General features: G+C 42.6%; 1 protein-coding gene across 1 annotated transcript in view; it reads right to left on the reverse strand.

The window, feature by feature from the left end:
* Window positions 1–15,105, reverse strand: part of DENND4A (DENN domain containing 4A) — a 576,041-nt gene that overhangs the window by 451,679 nt on the left and 109,257 nt on the right.

Genomic DNA, 15,105 nt, shown 5'->3' on the forward strand with positions numbered 1-15,105 from the left:
AATAAAATACATTTATAATTTACTTATTATTTTTGTAGATACCATTTTACTGAAAACATTCATTCAATAAAATACAAATAAGAAAATTAATACAATAAAATGAAGAAATAAGATTTAACAATTTTAAAATATATTAATAACCATCAATTAAATTGCCTACCCTCCTCCTACATTAAAAATCCCCATCCCTATTTCCAACTATTTTCTTCACCCACAAAGAAACATTCCCAGCCTCCATCACTAACTACCAAGAAAACAGAACTGCTTTCAGCTGCTTCCTGCACACTCCATGGTTGGATATTTGCCTTAATTCTGCTGGAAGCTTATTCCAACTTTCTGGGGCTACTATTCAAAATGCCTTCTATCACTGGGTAACTATTCTCATTACTTTTATAGATGGCTCTTTTTTTTTTTTTTTTTCAATTTGTAAGAGGTCCTCTTTTTAGATTCAGTAAAATATACATAATAAGAGTTTCAATAGAAATACAATTTGTACATTTAAGAACCACATGTAACATTAAATACTATATCTATATAGCCCATAGGGTAATCACCAGTCCAAAACAAAAAATCAAGGCCTAGTGGTTAGGGTGGTGGACTCTGGTCCTGAGGACCTGAGTTCCATTCCCACTTCAGGCACAGGCAGCTCCTTGTGACTCTGGGCAAGTCACTTAACTCTCCATTGCCCCATGTAAGCCGCATTGAGCCTGACATGAGTGGGAAAGCGCGGGGTACAAATGTAACAAAAAAAAAAAAAGAGAGAAACATGTACTGTACTTTTTATCCCAGTTAAAGTTGCCACCCCCTTCTTCCCTATGTTATAGTTAGACAACCATATAGATGCCACTTCTAATGAACAAAAATAGGAACACCAACGTTGTCTACCCAAAATTATAATTCACTAATCTTTTATTTAAATAAATTAGGACTTTGGTGAAAGTACAATCTAAAAGCACTCACGTAAGCTTAAAGTGGCACCGCCTCAAGACTTATACGTAATGTCTCATGATTTAACAAGGCACCATGCTGAAAAGTGCTGGCTTGGTTTCATTCATTTCCGGATGCAAATACTTTTCAGGTTGTCCAACATTCTACCTCATCAAATTGGATTACAGTAACTCCAGGTGTGCCACAACGTTCATGTTTATCTTCTTTGCTGTTCAATTTATTTATGCTCCCTATCTGCAAGATGTTGGCGGATATGGGTGTTGGTTATCATTTGTAAGCTGATGACATACAGTTTTATTTTCCTGTCCCTGTGGATATGTCTGAAGATATTTCCCTGGAAGGATCTTATTTTCGGACTGTGCAGGGTTGGCTGAGGGCAAATGGTTCAACCTTGAATATTGCTAAAACTCAGATTTTGTGGCTGGCACAATCAGGCAAGGGTTGTCCTTATTCTGGTTTTAGTTTAGATTCTGTTTTAGTTCCGCTCTCAACTGCAATTTGTAATTTGGGAGCGATTTTGGATACTACTACTACTTAACATTTCTGAAGCGCTACTAGGGTTACGCAGCGCTGTACAATTTCACAAAGAAGGCCAGTCCCTGCTCAAAGGAGCTTACAATCTAAAAGACAAAATGTGCAGTCAATCAATTTGGGGCAGTCTAGATTTCTTGAATAGGGGTATAATGGTTAGGTGCCGAAAGCGACATTGAAGAGGTGGGCTTTGAGTAAGGATTTGAAGATGGGCAGGGAGGGGGCTTGGCGTATGGGCTCAGGAAGTTTATTCCAGGCGTAGGGTGAGGCGAGGCAGAAAGGGCGGAGCCTAGAGTTAGCGGTGGTGGAGAACCAGGAGAGAACAGAGCACTGGAACCCAAAAGAGGACAGTGTGGCAAGAAGTAAATTATGATTGACAGTGTCAAAAGCGACGGATAGGTCAAGGAGGATGAGGATGGAGTAGTGACCTTTGGATTTAGCAAGGAACAGGTCATTACAGACTTTAGTGAGTGCCGTTTCTGTCGAGTGTAGAGGGCGAAAACTGGATTGAAGCGGATCGAGGGTGGCATGAGAGGAGAGAAAATCAAGGCAGCGGCTGTGAACGGCGCGTTCAAGTATCTTGGAGAGGAAGGGTAGGAGGGAGATGGGGCGGTAGTTGGAAGGACAGGTAGGGTCTAGTGATGGTTTTTTAAGGAGTGGTGTGACTACAGCGTGCTTGAAGGTGTCGGAGACAGTTGCAGTGGAGAGAGAGAGGTTGAGGATATGACAGATGGGGGGGGGGGGTGACAGTAGGAGAGATGGCGTTTAGTAAGTTGGTGGTGTTAGAAGAAATGAGTTATTTTGGGGAAAATAGCTCTAGAGCAACTCGCCACTGCTTATAATTTAAGAGCAGGTGCTGTATTTATATTGATTTCTCCACCAATCACCAAAGGTGATAATTGCAATAAATTAAATAAATTAAGTATACTCAGAACACAAAGAGACCGTATTTTTAGCTTCAAAAAAGGTTGATTTAATATACAATTGCACACGAGAGGTAGGTTTTTAAGAGGATCTTTACAGGTAATCTGTGCATAAAATAGAACAAAGTAGCATATAGGTTAACTTACAAGTCCTTGTTACAAGCATGCTGTGGTCCAGCTGATTGATGAGCACATGTTTCAGGAGCAAGGCATCAGCAGACCCCAAAGAGAGCAGCAGGTCCCAAGAGGAGGAGGCAGGTCCCAAGAGGAGGAGGCAGGTCCCAAGAGAGGAGGAGGCAGTTGATGAGAATCTGAGTTGTTTGCAGTGAAGAGAATCTGACTTGCTAGCAGTTGATGAGAAAACTGACTCTTGGGAAACAGCTTGTCCTTTTATATCCTGGAAGCTGCAGGAGGATATGCCATGTGGATCTTTGTCCTGGTTTCCACACGACCCTTGAGCATTTGCAAAGCATTGTGGTATCTTGGTCTCATGTCTGCACACGACCCCTGAGTCCTGGTATGACATCACGAGACTTACAGTCTGGATTTTGCTGGCAACTGTCTTTTGATGTCCTGTTCAGTCTCTGGGGCAGATACACATTACAAGTCCTTCCTTTCTGCACATGTCTGGAAGCTGATGGGAGGGGCAGGTATACCTTTGACAAGCAAATGTCCTGTTTATGCTTCCTCTGAGTTCTTTTGTTTTATTCAGGTGTCCACCTTAGTCCATCTTTTGTTAGGTGGGAGGGCAGAGAAAGCTCTTTTGTGTTTGTTAAGTGTGTGTAGTTAACTATCTCAGAAGTTCCCAGAAAAAGGAATGGAGAGAGAGAGGTTTGAAATGAAACTATTCTCTCTGCTGCCGTGTCAAATATATATTTTTAAAAGATACACAAATATATTGGTGTATATATAATCCAGCAAATATGCTACATATTTCAGTAATAAACTGATACCATTACAGTGGGGATGGGATCAGAGGAACAGGTGGTGCATTTCGAGGAGGAAAGAAGGTGGGCGGTTTCCTCTTCAGTGATATCAGGAAAAGAGGAGAAGGGGGCCTGGGTTGGTTTGCCGCGCGCAACGTTGAGAGCTTTGCAGGTGGCTCAAAATTCTGCCGCTCGGTTGACGATGAGGACAAGTACGTTTAATCATATTACCCCATAGTTACAGGAGTTGCATTGGCTACCTACTGTTTGGCGCTCAGAGTTGTTAATAATAATGAACATGCTGCATAAATATAATGAGAAACCGTTGAACAGTATAAAGTTCCTATGGTCAGTGAAGTGCAAGTATTAAGGCAAAGGACCTATGAGTCACAAACCTGTGAAAACAATGAGGGAGTCATAGAATCAACCTTGAGCAGTCTGGTGTGAAGCAGAGACAGGAGGCTGTGTAAGGGGGGGGGGGGGACAGAAGGAATGTTGCTTGCAGACATTTGTAGATAAGGAATATGAGAACAAGCTTCAAAGAAAAGGGTTGCTGACGTGCACACATTGGGTGCAGTATGAATGTAAGTGTATTTAAACTGAGGAGAAGATAGGTATCTTAAGCAAAGCAAAGCAAAGCTGAGCAAGCATATATCTCTGTATTACTGCTGAGCAAATATATATCTCTGTATTATTGCTAAAAATATATTCTGTAAGCAGACTTTGCTTCCAGTGTGGTGTTCCCACGCTGCCTCTGTCCGACGGAGAACAGTTGAAAAAAAATAAAAAAATTTTTGATTATTCTTTTTATAACAGGTGTCAGTTTCTTTGTTTACACAAATATAAGGTGTAAATAAACAGAGTTTAAGATTCTGGCACTGGTATTTAAGGCAATGCATGATTAAGCCATGATGGAACTGTGTCAGAATTTTAAAAGGCATGGGATAAGCATGGGGGATCACTTAGGAAAAGGAAAAGTTTGGGGTTATAGAGGATGGGCAGATTGGATGGGCCACTTGGCCTTTATCTGTTGCCATGTTTCTGTGTTTCTATTCATATTGTGCCGTACAGCCACTTCGATCTCAGATCCAGGCATTGTTGGTTGTTCCTTCGATTCAGCAGGTTCGGTTGCAGGCGACTTGTTCTCATGTTTTTTCTGTTGTTGGCCCCTGTCTGTGGAATGCCCTTCCTTTGTCTTTGTGTCAAGTCTCTTCTTTTGTACTATTTAGAAAGCAGCTGAAGGCTCCGTTGTTTTGCAAAGATTTTGCTGGGCCCTAAGCAGGGGTGTTGTTTTAGGGTTTTGCAGTGAATGTTTGTGATACTGTTATTGTATGATATTAATTGGTTTGATTGTATTATTGTAACCTGCTCAGATGGCTGGATGGGCGGGCTATAAGTTTTGTTAAATAAATAACCATTCCTTTACTCATTACATTGGCTTCTGATCAAAGCCAGGGCTGCCTTCAAATTATGCGTATATGCATTCCAAATTATCTACGGTATGGCCCCTGACTGTATGCGCCCTTTGATGGACCTCCCTACGTGTAATTCCATCACTGGATCCAGAGAATTCCTAATTCACCATCAACCTAATTGTAAAAAGATTGTTTACAAAACAGTCCTCTCTGCTGACTTCTCCTATCAATGTACTAATTAGTGGAATCTTTTTCCAAGGGCGTTAGATCTGTACATAGTAAACATACATAGCAAATGACGGCAGATAAAGACCTGTACAGTCCATCCAGTCTGCCCAACAAGATAAACTCATTTTACATGGTATGTGATACTCGTATACCCAAGTTTGATTTGTACTTGCCATTCTCAGGGCACAGACCGTAGAAGTCTGCCTAGAACTCTTCTTGTACTAAAAGTTCTGAAGCTAATGTAGAAGCCCCAATTTACACTCAAGCCCATCCATATCTATTCAGTCATGATCAGGGCATAGACTGTAGAAATCTGCCCAGCACTGGTTTCACTTCTCAATTACCGGCATCGCCACCCAATCTCCGCTAAAATGACATGGATCCATTCCTTCTAAACAGGATTCCTTTGTGTTTATCCCACGCATGTTTGAATTCCATTACTGTTTTCATCTCCACCACCTCCTGCAGGAGCGCATTCCACGTATCCACCACCCTCTCTATGAAAAAATACTTCTTGACATTACTCCTGAGCCTGCCCCCCTTCAACCTCAATTCATGTCCTCTAGTTCTACCACGTTCCTGTCTCCAGAAAAGGTTTGTTTGTGGATTAATAGATTTCAAATATTTGAACGTCTGAATCATGTAACCCTTGTTTTTCCTTTCCTCCAAGGTATACATGTTCAGGTCGGCAAGTCTCTCCTCATACGGTTTGCAACACAAATCCCATACTATTTTTGTAGCTTTCCTTTGTACCGCTTCCAGTCTTTTTACATCTTTAGCAAGATACGGCCTCCAAAACTGAACACAATACTACAAGTGGGGCCTAACCCAACGACTTGTAGAGGGGCATCAACACCTCCTTTCTTAGTACATTTTTAAAAAAAGGTTCCAGAGGAGATCCAGGAAATTATAGACTGGCGAGTCTGACGTCGGTGCCGGGCAAAATGGTAGAGACTATTATTAAGAAAAAAATTACAGAGCATATTCATAAACATGGATTAATGAGACAAAGTCAACATGGATTTAGCGAAGAGAAATCTTGCCTCACCAAACTACTACATTTCTTTGAAGGGGTGAACAAACATGTGGATAAAGGGGAGCCGGTTGATATTGTGTATCTGGATTTTCAGAAGGCGATTGACAAAGTACCTCATGAAAGACTCCACAGGAAATTCGAGAGTCATGGGATAGGAGGTAGTGTTCTATTGTGGATTAAAAACTGGTTAAAACATAGAAAACAGATAGTAGGGTTAAATGGTTAGTATTTTCAATGGAGAAGGGTAGTTAGTGGGGTTCCCCAGGGCTCTGTGCTGGGACCGCTGCTTTTTAACATATTTATAAATGACCTAGCAATGGGAGTAACTAGTGAGGTAACTAAATTTGCTGATGACACAAAGTTATTCAGAGTCGTTAAATCGCAGGAGGATTGTGAAAAATTACAAGAGGACCTTACCAGACTGTGAGACTGGGCGTCTAAATGGCAGATGACGTTTAATGTGAGCAAATGCAAAGTGATGCATGTGGAAAAGAGGAACCTGAATTATAGCTACGTCATGCAAGGTTCCATGTTAGGAGTCACGGACCAAGAAAGGGATCTAGGTGTCGTCGTTGATGATACGTTGAAACCTTCTGCTCAGTGTGCTGCTATGGCTAAGAAAGCAAACAGAATGTTAGGTAATATTAGTAAAGGAACGGAAAACAAAAATGAGGATGTTATAATGCCTTTGTATTGCTCCATGGTGTGACCGCACCTCAAATATTGTATTTAATTCTGGTCGCCGTATCTCAAAACAGATGTGGAGGGGCATAATCGAACGGGGCGCCCATGTTTTCCTGAGGGTGTCCTCGCAGGACATCCCTGCGAAGGGGCGGGGAAACCCGTATTATCGAAACAAGATGGGCGTCCATCTTTCGTTTCGATAATACGGTCGGGGACGCCCAAATCTCAATATTTAGGTCGACCTTAGAGATGGTTGTCCCCGGTTTTCAGCGATAACTGCCATCTCAAAAATGACCAAATCCAAGCCCTTTGGTCATGGGAGGAGCCAGAATTCGTAGTGCACTGGTCCCCCTCACATGCCAGGACACCAACCGGGCACCCTAGGGGGCACTTCAGTGAACTAACTGATGCACTAACTGAATGGAAAAAGGAATGCAGTGGTCAATAACCACCTCCCACCCCCCCCCCCCAAAAAAAAACAACTTTAAAAAGAGTATGGGTGAAGGACGTCCTTCACTATGCCTCCGTCCCTGCGACGGCAGTTGAGAACGTGCTTCACTATGCCTCCATTCCTGCGACGGCAGTCGAGGACGTCCTTCGCTATGCCTCCTTCCCTGCGATGGCAGTTGAGGACGTCCAAAATGTGGATGTTTCTGTGAGAAGGACGTCCATGCCGACACCCCTTTTATTTATTTATTTGGATTTTGGATCACAAGTAGCAGCAGTGAGATTTGAACCGGCCACCTCTGGATTGCAAAACCAGTGCTCTAACCAATAGGCCACTCCTCCACTCCCTTGAAATTTGGCTGTCCATGTGGGGAGGTTCAAATCCCACTGCTGCTACTTGTGATCTAAAATCCAAATAAATAAATAAAGGGGGTGTCAGAGGCATAACAAAGGTATGGACGTCCTTCTCACAGAAACATCCACGTTTTGGATGTCCTCAGCTGCTGTTGCAGGGATGGAGGCATAGCGAAGGACGTCCTTCATCCATACTCTAAAAAAAAAAAAAAAAAGACAAAAGTTTTTTAAATTGTTTTTTTCGGGGTGGGAGGTGGTTAGTGACCACTGGGGGAGTCAGGAGAGGTCATCCCCGATTCCCTCCGGTGGTCATCTGGTCATTTAGGGCACATTTTTGTGGCTTGGTCGTAAGAAAAAAAGGACCAGGTAAAGTCGTTCAAGTGTTCGTCAGGGACGCCCTTCTTTTTTCCATTATCGGTCGAGGACGCCCATGTGTTAGGCACGCCCCAGTCCCGCCTTCGCTACGCCTCTGACACGCCCCTGTGAACTTTGGTCGTCCCTGCGACGAAAAGCAATTGAGGACGCCCAAAATCGGCTTTCGATTATGCTGATTTGGGCAACCCTGAGAAAAGGACGCCCACCTCCCGATTTGTGTCAAAAGATGGGCGCCCTTCTCTTTAGAAAATAAGCCTGAAAATGGAATTAGAAAAGGTGCAGAGAAGGGCGACGAACATGATAAAGGGGATGGGACAACTTCCCTATGAGGAAAGGCCAAAGTGGCTAGGGCTCTTCAGCTTGGAGAAAAGGCGGCTGAAGGAAGATATGATAGAGGTCTATAAAATAATAAGTGGAGTGGAACGGGTAGATGGGGTAGATGTGAAGCGTCTGTTTAGGCTTTCCAAATATACTAGGACTAGGGGCATGCGATGAAGCTACAATGTAGTAAATTTAAAACAAATCGGAGAAAATATTTCTTCACTCAACGTGTAATTAAACTCTGGAATTCGCTGCCAGAGAATGTGGTAAAAGCGGTTAGCTTAGCAGAGTTTTAAAAAGGTTTGGACGGCTTCCTAAAGAAAAAGTCCATAGACCATTATTAAATGGACGGGGAAAATCCACTATTTCTGGGATAAGCAGTATAGAATGTTTTGTACTTTTTTGGGATCTTGCAAGGTATTTGTGACCTGGATTGCCCACTGTTAGAAACAGAATGCTAGGCTTGATGGACCTTTGGTCTTTCCCAGTATGGCAATACTTATGTACTTATGGTTGAGCACTGGGAACAGATGAAGCATGTTGAACAGGATCTCAAATATGTAGTACTTTCACAAATATTCACTTTGAATGGGGTGTATGTTTCATCTCTCCTATTAAAACAACAACAATTCATCTTTCGTTGGGACACAGTGACACCCAGTGTTCTCAACTGAGAGACTAAATGGAACAAGTTTGTTTAATTTTCCTACCGGCATCCTCTATAAATCAGTAAGGCACATGCGTTGAGGTCTTTGTTCAGCTGTCAGACTTTTTGCACTTGGTATGACTCCATTTCAGATCTCCGAAGTAAGAATGTATTCATGATTTGTTTTACATTGCTTAGAAGCTTTCAGATAGACTATGCTAAGCAGATAGCCGAGGCTTTGGTAAATACGAACCAAAGACACAATAACCAACCAAAAGGAATAATCCCCGGATATGAACACCACCAACAAAAGGACGAAAACAACAACAACAACAAATTCAACCACCGAAGAAACAGACAACAAATAAAAATAAACACAGCGAACCTCCCCACAGAACCACACCGCTCAATCCAACTAGGATACATTAATACAAGATCAGCAGTAAGTAACTCAGTAGATTTACTAGACTGGATCAACTACAGATAATTTAGACCTTCTTTTTATCACAGAAACCTGGTTCCACAGCCCCACTAACCCCGCCATCTTTGAAATTTGCCCACCAGATTACAAAATCACCCACTGGACAAGAAATGGAAAAAGAGGGGGCGGAATAGCCATAATTTACAAATCCGAGTTCACCATCACAACCACGGGTGAATCTACCTCACCACAACTTGAAATTGCCTCGACAAGAATTAATCATCCAAACCTAATAGGACACCTCAACACAATTCTATTCTACAGACCACCAGGAAAATGGCAAGACTCCCAAACACAACTCATGGACTTCATATCGAACACATGTGTATCTGCCTCAAACATCCTCATAATAGGAGACATCAACCTACACCTTGAAGACGACACCTCAACAGGCACACGAGAATGCAAAGAATTCTTAAAACTCTGGGACCTGCACGCACCCAACAAGCAGCCAACACACAAAAAGGACATACATTAGACATCATAACACACAAATTTGACCCGAACTCAACTATCATACTCACTGACACAAGATGGACACCTACATTATGGTCAGACCACCATAAAGCAAATGTCTCTCTCTACTGGCGAAAAACACACATAAACACAATCAATAAACATGAGCGAACAACATATACCACGAGAGGAAAAATAGACCCCACAACATTCTGGCAACAGATCTACCAGAACGAATGGTCAACAAATGCTGATACCATCCAATTCCTCCAAGAATGGGACGAGTTATGTACAACAACACTAGACAAAATCGCCCCAATCCAAACCAGAATATCACACAGGAAAAAACCAAACCCATGGTTCACCAAAGAGCTGAAAAAGCTTAAAACACAAGTCAGGAAACTAGAACGCGCTTGGAACAAAAAGAAAGACGAACAAACACTAAATGCCTGGAAGCAACTTCGAAGGAAATACAAATATACCATAAAACAGACCAAAAGATTACATTACAAAACAATAATAGGACCAAACTACAAAGACACACAAACTCTTCTTCCTTGTGAACAGACACCACACCAGTTACAAACAACAACAAAGACATACCAGATGTTGACAACCTTGCGAAATACTTCAAGGAGAAAATTATACAACTACGAACTAAAATACCCGCCAGCCCTATTGACTATGCCACACTTCTAGACTGTATAGACCCAGAAGACAGAACATACCCAACAGACAGAACTTGGACCGAATTCAAACTACTATCAGAAAACCTCATCTCCGGAACACTTAAAAGATTTGCCAAATCCCACTGCAAATTAGACACATGCCCAAACAACCTCATGAAATCAGCTCCTCAACAATTCATAATAGACCTAACAAACCACGTTAACTTCATGCTACAAAACGGACTTTTCCCAAAAGAAAAAGGAAAAATTTTACTCACCCCAATACCCAAAGATACAAAGAAAAGCGCAAGCGAAATAACCAATTACAGACCAGTAGCATCCATACCACTAATAACCAAAATAACCAAAGGAATGGTAACTAAACAACTCACAAACTATTTAAACAAACACTCAATACTGCATGATGCCCAATCAGGATTCCGGTCGAACCACAGCACAGAAACAGTATTAACTACCCTTATGACTAAGTTTAAACAAATGATTGCAACCGGCAACAATATACTCCTCCTACAATTTGACATGTCAAGTGCCTTCAACATGGTTGACCACGAAATCCTATTACACATACTTGAATATTTTGGCATCGGAGGAAATGTCCTAAACTGGTTCAAGGGATTCTTAACCCAGCGGTCATATCAAGTCACATCAAATTCAACCACGTCTGCTGCATGGACACCTGAATGTGGAGTACCACAAGGATCACCCCTCTCACCAACCATCTTCAACCTAATGATGATCCCCTTGGCAAAACCCCTATCAAATCATAACCTCAACCCATATATATACGCCGATGATGTAACAATATACATCCCTTTCAAAGAAGACATTAAAGAGATCCTCAATGAAATTAACCAAAGTCTACACATCATGAACACCTGGGCAGATGCATTTCGCTTGAAACTAAATGCAGAAAAAACTCAATGCCTGATACTCACTTCCAAGTACAACACGAATGAATTCACCGCTATAAACACACCAAAACTAAACCTTCCAATCTCAGAAACGTTAAAAATCATTGGAGTCACTATCGACCGCCACCTAACACTCGAAACTCATGCAAACAACACAACCAAAAAGATCTTCTACTGCATGTGGAAACTGAAAAGAATAAGACCATTCTTCCAAGATCCGTATTTCGCAGCCTAGTGCAATCCCTCGTACTTAGCCATCTGGACTACTGCAACTCACTATACGCAGGTTGCAAAGAGCAAATACTGAGGAAACTTCAAACAGCCCAGAATACAGCAGCCAGACTCATCTTCGGAAAACCAAAATATGAAAGTGCAAAACCCTTACGAGAGAAGCTACACTGGCTCCCACTTAAGGAACGCATTACTTTTAAAGCATGCACATTAGTCCACAAAATCATTCACAGTGAAGCCCCAGCCTATATGTCTGATCTAATAGATCTACCACCCAGAAATGCTAAAAGATCATCCCGAACTTTCCTCACCCTCCACTTCCCTAATTGCAAAGGCTTGAAATACAAGGCGCTGCACACGTCAACCTTTTCTTATATGAGCACGCAATTCTGGAACTCACTGCCGCGCAACCTGAAAACGACCTACGAGTAAGCCACCTTCCGCAAACTATTGAAGACCCATCTTTTTGAGAATACTTACGGAAAGAACCAAAACACATAAAGCCCACACCCACGGTTCAATAATGCTTCAATACAGCCACTCTGAATTCTCATCCCCTGTAATCTCACCACACTCATACTTCTACTCACAGAAAATGTATGCCATATGCTTTCTTGTTGTTATGTACTGCCCCTTTTAGTTTCCCGTTGTTCCCCCAATGTTTAACTGCTCTTTTCCATTGTTATATTCCTTAATGATACTCTGAGTTTGTCTCGCTTAACTCCTCACAATGTAATCCATAACCGAGTAGTAACAAATTGTATTTCTATCACTCACAACTTATTGTAAGCCACACTGAGCCCGCAAAAAGGTGGGAAAATGTGGGATACAAATGCAATAAAATAAACAAATAAATATACTAACAGTTTTATTATTTTCCAGCTATCGTCTTCCTGAAGACACGGTAAGCGAAACATGGTCCATGTAGGGGACAAAGAAGTTAAGATAGCTTTTTTGAATTAAGAAGCTTCGTTTTTAACACACGGTGAATGTGGTTTTCACAGAAGATGTTGGTATTGCATTGACCCAGACATCCACAGTGAATATCGAGGACACCACTTCCAGCACAGGAGCTTGTTTGCTGGCGCCCAATAAGCTAAGTGCTTTTCTGTACCTAATTGCATTGAATGTGGAGTAATCTAAATAGTATCAACGGCAGGCAGGGGGACTCCTGTGCGATGATGTCTGGACGGTGTCAATACTAAGATACTGAGTGACATTGCCGAAGGGTTAGAAGGTAAAGTTTGCCTATTTGCGGATTATACTAAGATTTGTAACACAGTGGACACACCGGAGGGAGTGGAAAACATGAAAAAGGATCTGAAAAAGCTAGAAGAATGGTCTAAGGTTTGGCAATTAAAATTCAATGCGAAGAAATGCAAAGTGATGCACTTAGGGAGTAGAAATCCAAGAGAGGCGTATGTGTTAGGCGGTGAGAGTCTGCTAGGTACGGATGGGGAGAGGGATCTTGGGGTGATAGTATCTGAGGATCTGAAGGCGATGAAACAATGTGACAAGGCGGTGGCCGTAGCTAGAAGGTTACTAGGCTGTATAGAGAGAGGTGTGACCAGCAGAAGAAAAGAGGTGTTGATGTCCCTGTACAAGTCGATGGTGAGGCCCCACCAGGAGTATTGTGTTCAGTTTTGGAGGCCGTATCTTGCTAAGGATGTAAAAAGAATTGAAGCGGTGCAAAGAAAAGCTACGAGGATGATATGGGATTTGCGTTACAAGACGTATGAAAAGAGACTTGCGGACCTGAACATGTATACCCTGGAGGAAAGGAGAAACAGGGGTGATATGATACAGACGTTCAAATATTTGAAAGGTATTAATCCGCAAACAAACCTTTTCCGGAGATGGGAAGGCGGTAGAACGAGAGGGCATGAAATGAGATTGAAGGGGGGCAGACTCAAGAAGAATGTCAGGAAGTATTTTTTCATGGAGAGGGTGGTGGATGCTTGGAATGCCCTCCCGCAGGAGGTGGTGGAGATGAAACCGGTAACGGAATTCAAACATGCGTGGGATAAACATAAAGGAATCCTGTGCAGAAAGAAGGGATCCTCAGGAGCTTAGCCTAGAATGAGTGGCAGAGCTGGTGGTTGGGAGGCGGGGCTAGTGCTGGGCAGACTTATACGGTCTGTGCTGGGGCTGGTGGTTGGGAGGCGGGACTAGTGCTGGGCAGACTTATACGGTCTGTGCCGGGGCTGGTGGTTGGGCGGTGGGGATAGTGCTGGGCAGACTTATACGGTCTGTGCCAGAGCCGGTGGTGGGAGGCAGGGATAGTGCTGGGCAGACTTATACGGTCTGTGCCAGAGCCGGTGGTGGGAGGCAGGGATAGTGCTGGGCAGACTTATACGGTCTGTGCCAGAGCTGGTGGTGGGAGGAGGGACTGGTAGTTGGGAGGCGGGGATAGTGCTGGGCAGACTTATAGGGTCTGTGCCAGAGCTGGTGGTTGGGAGGCGGGGTTGGTGGTTGGGAGGCGGGGATAGGGCTGGCCAGACTTATACGGTCTGTGCACTGAAGAGGACAGTACAAATAAAAAAGTAGCACATATGAATTTATCTTCTTGGGCAGACTGGATGGACCGTGCAGGTCTTTTTCTGCCGTCATCTACTATGTTTACTATGAGTGTGGTCAATTGTAATACACTGAGCACTATTCGCATATTAAAAAAAATAATAAAACCTTTTTTTGCACATTCATATTATATTTCTCAAAAATAGTGACAAGGGTTTCTATGCCATTGTAGTTGATTAAATTTTAACTGCCAGACCCTCGACCATTCTTCTAATGTTCAGAGATCCCTTCTCATTGTTTCTACTCCCTCCAGAGTATCCACTCTACTGGCTATTTTCGTGTCATCCGCAAAAAGGCAAACTTTTTCTTCCAACCCTTGAGCAATATGTCCCACAAATATATTAAACAAGACTAGGCCCCAGCACTGACCCCTGAAGAACTCTACTGCTCACCTTCCTTTCCTCCGAGCGATTCCTTTTACCATCACCCTCTGCCACCTGTCGGTCAACCAGTTTCCTATCCAGTTCACCACTTTCAGTCCTAAGTTCAACCATTTCAGCTTATTCACGAGTCTTCTAAATGGAAAAATGTACAAGAGAGGAGCGCGATGTTATATCACCTGTGTTAAAGTGTTAAATTGTTAACTTGTGTTTTAACAGAAGTGTAACGAACTGGCGAAGTCTATCTTTGTCAAAGGGTATTGTTGTTGTTGCCTGCTATGTTGATGGTTGTACCTGTGCATCTCTCTTGACAATAAAAATTATTAACAAAAAAAAAAAACGAGTCTTCTGTTGGGGACCATATCAAAGGCTTTGCTGAAATCCAAGTAGATTACATCTATTGCACATCCTTCACCAGTTCTTTGGTCACCCAGTCAAAGAAGACAATAATATTCGTTTGGCAGGATTTTCCTTTGGTAAAGCCATGTTGCCTCGGGTCCTACAACCCGCTGGCTTCTAGAAAGTTAACTATCCTTTCTTTCAGCA

Source organism: Microcaecilia unicolor, chromosome 1 (assembly GCF_901765095.1).
Source record: "Microcaecilia unicolor chromosome 1, aMicUni1.1, whole genome shotgun sequence".
Lineage (NCBI taxonomy): Eukaryota > Metazoa > Chordata > Amphibia > Gymnophiona > Siphonopidae > Microcaecilia > Microcaecilia unicolor.